The sequence below is a fragment of the Saccopteryx bilineata genome, chromosome 7 (genome assembly GCF_036850765.1).
Source record: "Saccopteryx bilineata isolate mSacBil1 chromosome 7, mSacBil1_pri_phased_curated, whole genome shotgun sequence".
NCBI lineage: Eukaryota > Metazoa > Chordata > Mammalia > Chiroptera > Emballonuridae > Saccopteryx > Saccopteryx bilineata.
Genome location: NC_089496.1, coordinates 87,907,690 through 87,918,385, shown reverse-complemented (window position 1 = coordinate 87,918,385; position 10,696 = coordinate 87,907,690). Strand labels below are relative to the sequence as shown.

General features: G+C 39.2%; 1 non-coding gene across 1 annotated transcript; it reads right to left on the bottom strand.

Annotated features, from left to right (window-relative positions):
• Window positions 1-487: 487 nt before the first annotated feature.
• Window positions 488-650, bottom strand: LOC136311266 (U1 spliceosomal RNA). The gene has a single exon (XR_010726704.1). It is a non-coding gene; the product is annotated as a U1 spliceosomal RNA (small nuclear RNA).
• Between the last annotated feature and the right edge of the window lie 10,046 nt (window positions 651-10,696).

The following is a 10,696-nucleotide window of genomic DNA, read 5'->3' as shown; positions in this document are numbered from 1 at the left end:
AAGAGCATGGGATGGAACATCCCTGCCAGGTCAGAAATCAAAAACTTCTACATTGTAACGCTAGAATAAACTAGGGAAGAGGCCAAGTGCTTAGTGGGTACAACCTGCTGATCAAGTTAAAAGCCAGTCTCTGAGGTAGTCTTCCTTTTTAAAAAAAATTAATTGAATTTATTGGGGTGACATTGTTTAATAAAATTATATAGGTTTTAAGTGTATAATTCTATAATACATCATCTGTATATCTGAGAGTCTTGGTCAGGGTAAGAATACATAGGTGGTCCCCAAGTCAATATGTGACTTTATAAAGACATGTCTACCTGTGGTAGTACTGGCTTCAGATACTGCCCATGAGCCAGGCATTAATTATTAGATCAAGCTTCTTGTCTGGTGATATTGCTACCCAGTGACACAATGGTTTATATTGGTGGAGCAGGTTGGGTCACTATAGTATTGTTCTGATTATGCATCCTTTTTTTTTTTTTTTAATTAGGGGAGAGCACAAATGCAGTCCCCTCCTACCACAAATCATGCAATTGAGTTTCCCACATTTGAGGAAATCGCAGGAGTCAGCACACCTGAAGTGCAGTGGGTGAGTCTTGTCCTGAGAAGCCATCTTTGTGATCGTGGTATCCTCCCTGCGAGGTAAGTATGATTATTCATCTTTTGATTGAGTCCTACCTGGGTAAGTGTCTCTCTGTTCTGTCTTGCCTCTCTCTCTCTCTCTCTCTCTCTCTCTCTCTCTCTCTCTCTCTCTCACACACACACACACACACACACATTCATACTTTCTGTTATTTGTATCTGGGTACCTTTTTTTTTCCTTCAACTCAAGTGAAAGGAGGGGAGATAAAGAAACAGTTTCTCATGTGCCCCAACCAGGATCTACCCAGCAACCCCCGTCTAGGGCCAATGTCTGCCCATCTGGGGCCCATGCTTGCAAACAAGCTTTTTAGTGCCTAAGGCAGAGGCTCCATGGAGTTATCCTCAGCACCTGGAGCCAACATGCTCAAATCAATTGAGCCATGGCTGTGGGAGGAGAAGAGAGAAAGAGAGAGAGAAGGGGCAGGAGGAGGGGAAGAGAAGCAGCAGATGGTTGCTTCTCCTGTGTGCCCTGACCAGAAATTGAACCCAGGACTTTCACATGCTGAGTCAATGCTCTACCACTGAGCCAACCAGCCAGGGCCCTGGACACATTTTTGTTTTAATTTTTTAATTGAATTTATTGGGGTGAAGCTGGTTAACAAAATTATAAAGACTTCAGGTGCCCAATTCTACAACACATCTTGTACACTGTATTGTGTGCTTAACAACCCAAGTCCAGTCTTTGCCCATCACCATTTATCTCCCATACTCCTCTCCACCTCCCCCCTAGCTCTCCAGCAATTACCCCACTGTTGTTGGTGTCCATGAGGGTTTTTTTTTTTAATTTTTTTTAATTTTTTGTATTTTTATGAAGCTGGAAACGGGGAGAGACAGTCAGACAGACTCCCTCATGCGCCCGACCGGGATCCACCCGGCACGCCCACTAGGGGCTACGCTCTGCCCACCAGGGGGCGATGCTCTGCCCCTCCGGGGCGTCGCTCTGCTGTGACCAGAGCCACTCCAGCGCCTGGGGCAGAGGCCAAGGAGCCATCCCCAGCGCCCGGGCCATCTCTGCTCCAATGGAGGAGCTGCGGGAGGGGAAGAGAGAGACAGAGAGGAAAGAGAGGGTGGGGGTGGAGAAGCAAATGGGTGCTTCTCCTATGTGCCCTGGCTGGGAATCGAACCCGGGTCCCCCGCACGCCAGGCCGACGCTCTACCGCTGAGCCAACCAGCCAGGGCTCATGAGGTTTTTTTATTTTATTTTTTTGTCCTTTTTCCCCTCAATTCCTCCACCACCCTCACTCAGTATCCCCCACCCCAACAGCTGTCAGCCCACTCTCTATGTGTCTGTCTCTGTTTTGCCTGTTAGTTCATTTCATTCATTAGATTCCTCAAATGAGTGAAATCAGATGGTATTTGTCTTTCCCTGGTTGGCTTATTTCACTTAGCAAAGTGCTCTCCAGGTCCATCCATGCTGTCACTAAAGGTAAGATCTCCTTTTTATGGCCACGTAGCATTCCATTGTGTAAATGTATCACAGCTTTTTTATCCACTCACCTACTGATGGGCACTTAGGATGCTTCCATATCTTGGCTGTTGTAAATAATGCTGCAATGAACACAGGGGTGCATATGTTCTTTCAAATTAATGTTTTGGGTTTCTTCGGATAAATTCCCAAAAGTGGAATTGCTGGGTCATAAGGCAGATCCATTTTTAATTTTTTGAGGTCATTCCATACTGCTTTTCACAGTGGCTGTACCAATCTGCGTTCCCACCAACAGTACACAAGGGCTCCCTTTTATCTACATCCTTGCCAACATGTGTTGTTTGTTGATTTATTGATGATAGCCATTCTGACAAGTGTGAGGTAATATCTCATTGTGATTTTAATTTGCATGTCTCTGATGATTAGTGATGATGAGCATCCTTTCATATGTCTATTGATCATCTGTATGTCCTCTTTGGAGAAGTGTCTATTAAGATCCTTTGCCCATTTTTCGATTAGAGTGTTTGCTTTTTGGTGTTGAATTTTTATAAATTCTTTATAAATTTTGGATATTAAACCCTTATCAGATGTATCAGCAAATATGTCCTTCCATTCAGTATGTTGTCTTTTCAATTTATTGAGTTTCCTTTGCTGAGCAAACACTTTTTAGTTTTTGTTTCTTTAATTTATTTTTGTTTGGTTTCTTTTAGTGTTTTTTTTTTTATTTCCCTTGCCCAGGTGGAAAAAAATATTGCTATGAGAAATGTCTGAGATTTTATTGCCCCTGATTTCTTCTAGGATTTTTATAATTTTGAGATTAATATTTAAGTCTTTAATCCATTTTGAGTATATTCTTGTGTATGGTGTAAGAAAGTGGTCTAGTTTAATTTTTTTGCACATATTTATCCAATTTTCCAAAAACCAATTATTGAACAGAGTGTCTTTACCCCATTGTATGTTCTTGCCTCTTTTGTGAAATATTAATTGACCATGAAGACATGGGTAGATTTCTGGGCTCTCTAGTTCATTCCATTGATCTATATGTCTGTTTTTATGCCAGTACTATGCTGTTTGATTACTATAGCCTTTTAGTCTAGTTTGATATTAGGTATTGTGATTCCTCCAACCTTGTTCTTCTTTCTCAAGTTTGCTGTGGCTATTAAGGGTCTTTTGTGGTTCCATATAAATTTTTGGAATATTTGTTCCAGTTCTGTGAAATATACCATTAGTATCTTGATAGGAATTGCATTGAATCTAGAGTGCTTTGGTAATATGGACATTTTAATGATGTTGATTCTTCCTTTTTATGAACATGGAATGTGCTTCTGCTTATTTGTATCTTCTTCAATTTCTTTCTTCAGTGTCTTATAATTTTCTGAGTATGGTCTTTTGTATCTTTGGTTAAATTAATTCCTAGGTATTTTATTCTTTTTTTGGAGGGGGAGAGAAAGAGAAAGGGACAGACAGGGACAGACAGACAGGAGAGAGATGAGAAGCATCAACTCTTTGTCACAGTGCCATAGTTGTTCATTGATTGCTTTCTCATGTGCCTTGACCAGGGGGCTCCAGTTCAGCCAGTAACCCCTTGCTCAAGCCAGCAACCTTGGGCTCAAGCCAGTGACCTTGGGCTTCAAGCCAGCGACCATGGGGTCATGTCTATGGTCCCATGCTCAATCTGGCAATCCTGCGCTCAAAGTAGATGAGCCTGTGCTCAAGCTTGCAACCTTGGGGTTTCAAACCTGGGTCCTCAGTGTTCCAGGCCAAAGCTCTATCCACCACACCACCACCTGATCAGGCTATTTTATTATTTTTAAAACAGTTGTAATTGGATTTTCTTAGTTTCTCTTTCAGATATTTCATTATTGATGTATAAAAATGCAACTGATTTCTGAATATTTACTTTGAATCTTGCTACTTTACTAAATTAGTTTATCAGTTCCAGTAGATTTTTGCTGGAGCCTTTAAGGTTCTCTATATACAGTATCATGTCATCTGCAAGTAATGACAGCTTCACTTCTTCCTTTCCAATTTGGATGCCTTTTATTTCTTCTTCTTGTCTTATTGTTGTAGCTGGACTTCCAGAACTATGTTGAATAAGAGTGGTGATAGCAAACATCCCTGTCTTGTGTCTGATCTTAAGGGAAATACTTGTAGTTTTTGCCCATTGAGTATAATGTTGGCTGTGGGTTTGTCATATATAGCCTTAGTTATGTTATAGTATGTACCTTCTATTCCTACTTTGCTGTGAATTTTTAACATAAATGGGTTCTGGATTTTATCAAATGCTTTTTTCTGTATCCATTTATGTGATCATATGATTTTTACCCTTCATTTTGTTTATGTGGTGTATCACATTTATTGATTTTTGAGTATTGTACCAACCTTGCATACCTGGAATAAATACCACTTGATCATGGTGTATGACCTTTTAATGTATTGCTGAATCTGGTTTGCTAATATTTTGTTAAGGGTTTTAGCATGTATGTATATCAGGGATATTGGCCTATAATTGTCTATCTTTGTAGTATCTTTATCTAGTTTTAAAATTAAAATAATATTGCCCTCATAAAATGAGCTTAGAAGTTGTCTCTCCTCTTGAATTCTTTGGAATAGTTTGAGAAGGATAGGTGTTAGCTCTTCTTTGAATGTTTGGTAAAATTCACCTGTGAAGCCATCTGGTCTAGGACTTTGTTGGTAGTTTTTTTTATTACTGCTTCAATTTCATTAGTTGTAATGTATTCAGATTCTCTGATTCTTCCTGTTTCAGTTTTGGAAGATTATATGTTTCTATGAATTTATCAGTTTCATCCAGAATGTCTGATTTGTTGGTATATATTGATAGTTGTTTATAACCTGAACTCTTTTTCAATGGCCTAATCATGTTTAAGGACCCACCTAAATTAATACAGTTAGAAAGAGAATATATTAAAATTTACATAAATCTACCAGTCTACGTGGTTACATTCTCTTTTTATTTATCAATAGCTGCATGTAAGGCTCAAAGTCTGTAGAGTTGAGCCAGTTTAAGTGTCCACTAAGATTTCAAAGAATTCTGTTTTAGCTTCTTAGGTACAGTAGATAAAAGAACATCGCTGGTCCTGGCCGGTTGGCTCAGTGGTAGAGCGTCGGCCTGGCATACTGAAGTTCCGGGTTCAATTCCCGGCCAGGGCACACAGGAGAGGCGCCCATCTGTTTCTCCACCCCTCCCCCTCTCCTTCCTCTCTGTCTCTCTCTTCCCCTCCCGCAGCCAAGGCTCCATTGGAGCAAAGATGGCCCGGGCGCTGGGGATGGCTCCTTGGCCTCTGCCCCAGGCGCTAGAGTGGCTCTGGTCGCGACAGAGCGACACCCTGGATGGGAAGACCATCCCCCTCTGGTGGGCGGCCGGGTGGGCGCATGCGGGAGTCTGTCTGACTGCCTCCCCGTTTCCAGCTTCAGAAAAATACAAAAAAAAATTAAGTTAAAAAAAAAAAAGAACATTGCCTAGCATTTTCCACACTCAATCTCATCAGTGAAGTACATTTTCCAGGAACATTTATTTAGCATAGTTTAATGCTTAGGGATATTTAGACTCTAGAAAGAATTAAGATTTACTCAAAGAATAGCTTACTTAGAAGTGAATGTCTCATGTTTTATTTTTTACTTGCTTTTTAATTGCACATATACTCAATGGAATAAAAATTGATAATTTTATCACTTCACTTATGTCTATATATTTTTTATTTTACTAAATAATTTTTATAGCCTGATCAGGTGGTGGCGCAGTGGATAGACCCCAAGGTCGCCAGCTTGAGGGCGGGCTCATCTGGTTTGAGCAAAGCTCACCAGTTTGGACCCAAGGTCTCTGGCTCCAGCAAGGGGTTACTTGGTCTGCTGAAGGCCCATGGTCAAGGCACATATGAGAAGGCAATTAGTGAACAACTAAGGTGTTGCAACGAAAACCTAATGGTTGATGCTTCTCATCTTTCTCTGTTCCTGTCTGGCCCTCTCTCTGACTCTCTGTCTCTGTAAAAAAAAAAAAAAAAAAAAAAAAATTATAATGGGGGATTGCAGGAGAACATGTTCTTTCTTTCAGGATCTTCCGAACCACGCCATTGACAAGTGACTCTTTTGTTCTTGCTCTTTAATAAACAAGTTCTCAAACTTCAGTCCTTGACTCTTTAAATGTCTTCTACACTTGGCTCTAGTTTTCTTAAAATGTCCTGCTCTTCTGGTCACCTACTATTAAAAGTCTTCAGTCTGCTAAGGTTCTCTCCTCAAGTGTCTGCTCTGTATTGGGCATCGGCACCTTTAAATCTCTTCTCTTTGGGGTACCTGTCCCTTTAAATATCTACCTTATCCTAGCCTTGGCCCCTGTATTTATTTTTTTAAATAAAACTCAGAATTTTTGCCTGACTGGGCGGTGGCACAGTGGAAAGAGTGTCGAATTGGGAAGCAGATGACCCAGGTTCGAGACCCCGAGGTCGCCAGCTTGAGTGCAGGCTCATCTGGTTTGAGCAAAGCTCACCAGCTTGGACTCAAGGTTGCTGTCTCAAGCAAGGGGTCACTCGGTCTGCTGAAGGCCCATGGTCAGGGCACATATGAAAAAGCAATCAATAAACATCTAGGGTGTCGCAATGAAAAATTGATGATTGATGCTTGATGCTTCTCATCTCTCTCCCTTCCTGTCTGTCTGTCCCTGTCTATCCCTCTCTCTGACTCTCTCTCTGTCTCTGTAAATAAATAAATAAATAAAACAAAAAACTTAGAATTTTATCACTTTACTTGTATCAATTTCTTATTTAAATAATTGCCTTTTTTTTAATTCTGAAGTGACTGTTTTGATGGAAGCATTTTATATTGTTTAAGGGAGAAATAATCCATTGATTTTAGTAGTATAAATGCAAAATGGCTGGGGTGTGGGTCAGTGATTTGGACATGGTTGTAAAGAAGACTACATAAGCCTAAAATCAGTAACATCTTGAATAGAGCATCCTGGTTAATTGGGTTTCTGATTAACTATGTGTTAATGAGAAGGTACTTTTTGTTTGAAATCTCTCTAAATTGCCTCAGTGCATTTTCTTGCTTTAATAAGTAGTCTAATGAACATAATTAAATCTTCTCTTCCTGATTCAGCACTCAGCAATGCCTCAGAATCATTACTCTGAACATAATACATAAGTCTATTCTGTACTGTAGCTACAAAAGGTATAGTTTAAGATGACTCCTGAACATTTTTATACTTAAAAAAAATAAATCTCTGTGGTATGTGCATTTTACTCTGTAAATTTACCTTCATCAATTAAATAAGTAAATGCTTATTATGTATCACAGAATAATAGACTCTTCAATTCAGAAGAGACTTTTGAGATTATGAAATTCAATGCCATTATTTAACAGATAAGAAAACTAAGACCCAGAAAATAATAGGGAGGATTAGTACAGCTCCACTACAATCAATGTCTCCTGATAGCAAGTCCAGTGGCCCTTGGCTCCTCCATGCTGCAACTTTCTGATGATTTGAGATTCTTGTCTTTTGTCTTTCTTCCTCTATAAAAATAGACTCCAGCCTGACCTGTGGTGGTGCAGTGGATAAAGCATCGACCTGGAACGCTGAGGTCGCCGGTTCAAAACCCTGAGCTTGCCTGGTCAAGGCACATATGGGAGTTGATGCTTCTTGCTTCTCCCCCCTTGTCTCTCTCTCCCTCTCTCTCTCTCTCTATCTCTCTAAAATAAATTTAAAAATAAATGGACTCCATTCTCAGAATTGGTTATTTGGAAGTTTTGGTTAAATGAATGTAAGCTCTGCAAAAAGGTAAGCTCCTAGAGGCAAGAAATTTTGTTTTGTTCACTGATGTATTCTCAACACCTAGAACTATACCTGCCTCTTAGGAGACCTTCCATTAATGTTTGTTGAATGAAGGAATGAATGAAATTAAAATATTTATTATATACAAGGTAACTTGATTTTGAGCGCATGAGCTACATATGGCTCTACGTTAATCTACTCAAACATTCATTAAGTATAAAGATTATAGGTTAGAATTATTATGGGTAAAAAATTTGAGTTCATAATTAGAAAATAATAGTAAAAGGATAAATATTAAATAATTACTGTAATAAAACATCCTGAACTTTTCTTTCATTTTGTATATCTCAGTTTCTAACACCAAGTGTTTGAAGTGAGAAGCCTAGGTATTAAATTGTAAAAGTACTCTTCAGATAGTCAAATGAATCAACAAAATAGAAAATGTCACAACTCAGTTATGCAAAGCTGTTTGTTAAATGTGAATTCTATATAATATTTAAACATGTCTCTTCAAACAAGGCAAACAAACAAACAGAAAAAACAGCCGTCAGAACCAGGGAGAACAAATAATTCTGGCTTAGTGTATCCTGTACTTATTATCAGCTCTGCCCTTTGACTCTCAAAATTAGTGGGTTTGCTTAAATAATCTGATAAGTGCTTCAGTATTAAGAAATACCTCAGTAACAAACCCAAGAATAAATGAATTGCAAAATCCCTCTACTTAAGTACTAGTTTAAACTTTAACAGTGTAAACATCTAAGTTATATGCATACACAAGTGTATTTAGACTTGGAGTCCTGGGTTTTTTTGTTTGTTTGTTTGTTTTTCATATTTACAGAGACAGAGATAGAGTCAGAGATAAGGACAGATAGGGACAGATAGACTGGAAGGGACAGAGATGAGAAGCATCAATTTTTCATTGTGGCAGTTTAGTTATTCATTGATTTCCTTCTTATATGTGCCTTGACCATGGGGCTACAGCAGACTGAGTAACCCCTTGCTTGAGCCAGTGACCTTGGGTCCAAGCTGGTGAGCTTTGCTCAAACCGTATGACCCCACATTCAAGCTGGTGACCTCAGGGTCTCAAACCTGGGTCCTCTGCATCCCAGTCCGATGCACTATCCACTGTGCCACCACCTGGTCAAGCTGGAGTCCTGGTTTCAATAAGACAAAATGAGAAGATGGTACTTATCTACAAAAGTAGACCCAGTGTTTTATTACTTTCATATTCCAAAAAATGCTTAAGTTGCCAGAATTCTTTGAGTTTCTTTTTTCTTGGATCACCACTAAACCGTTAAGTTCCTTGAGGCTGAGGATCAGGTCTAATTCACTTTTATATCTGTAGTGCTTGGCACAATGGTAAAAAATAAGAGGAACTTTAGATGTATTTGTTGAATGAATGAAAGAAACCTAGGGAAGACTATGGACCCTCTTCTAAATTACAATGATAGATGGAAAACTTAACTTTAGGTAAAGATGAAAGGAAATGAAGTTTTAGTTTTTTAAAGCTCCAATTCTGCATATTATTGAGCCTGCTTTAATCCTCATTATCTTGGATGTCCATTGAGAACAGACCTTTGCCAGAAACACATACACACAAAAATATTTGCTGTTGCCAAAGTGCATGGAAAGGACAGCATTCCTATCTCTTCTTTATTCCTAATTTTGCCTACTTCCTGAACTAACACTCCTCTTAACAGGAGTTTTATGTGCCATGAACTATTGCTTTCTGGGTAGAAATTTGACTTTCTGTACTCAGATTTCTATTCAAATCAACTTTAACCTCTTCTGAACAAGAATTTATATGGCAGGAGTGATCACAAGGTTGTAAAAATGATTGGACATAGAGAACACAGAGAAGAGGAGACTTCCCAACCCCTTAAGGCAGGGTTTGCCTTGGGCAAACACAGGCACGGGGACTGACTGGCTACCCACCAACACATCTACCAGATGGAGTGCGCAGCCTCCTCACTGAATTCAAGGTTCCTTGGAGGTCAGTTTGAGACCTCAGAGGTCAGGGCTGTTGTGAAGATCTGCTTTTCTCTATTTAAGGCTTGGAACAGCATTTCTCATGCCAATTTTTCCTGATCTTATAATTCTAAAAATTTCTAGATCAGGGAAACTTTATCTTTTTGTTTTCCTAGTTAGTCAGTGGGCTGAATATATAAGCCTCCAGTAGTAAATGTCTCTTTAGGTTAATGTTTAATCTATTAACTCTTAGAAAAGGAGGTGCCACCTTGTATTTTTATCATTGATCTTAAGGTTTTAAGCATTTCACACAAATAGTTTTATTAGTTCTGTCACATCCCTATAATAAGATAAGGGGCAAGAGTGGTGATGCACATATAAATCAATTGCTGAACCAAAAAAGGAAAAAAAATGTTAGCTAACTAGTAACCCCAATTTCTCAACTATGCGGGTTTTAATTGTTGTTTTTAAATATATTTGGCTCTCCTCACTGGAGTTTCTTTGTAGAGAAGAGGTTGAGAAGCACAAGAAATGCTCTAAAATTTCTCAACAAAGCTTTATCTTCTTGCTGTATGAGTGAGAACCTGAACAAAATCTGTGAAAGGTGTTCCATTGGTTAACTAAGTCCTGGCAGTAAATCCTTTGACCTTCTTTGAAGCTAAGCACTAGGGCTGACCTAAGGCAAAATGATGAAATAATCAAAGTTATCTACCCTAATTTCCTCCCACTTCTAGCTATTCATCCTAGGGACCTCCTCCTTAGCCCTGAACCTTCCTGTTATTGCCTAATCAAGGGCTTGACTTCACTCCCACTCTGTGCTGTCTCCCTTTTTTTTTTTTTTTTTTTTTTACAGAGACAGAAAGAGAGTCAGAGAG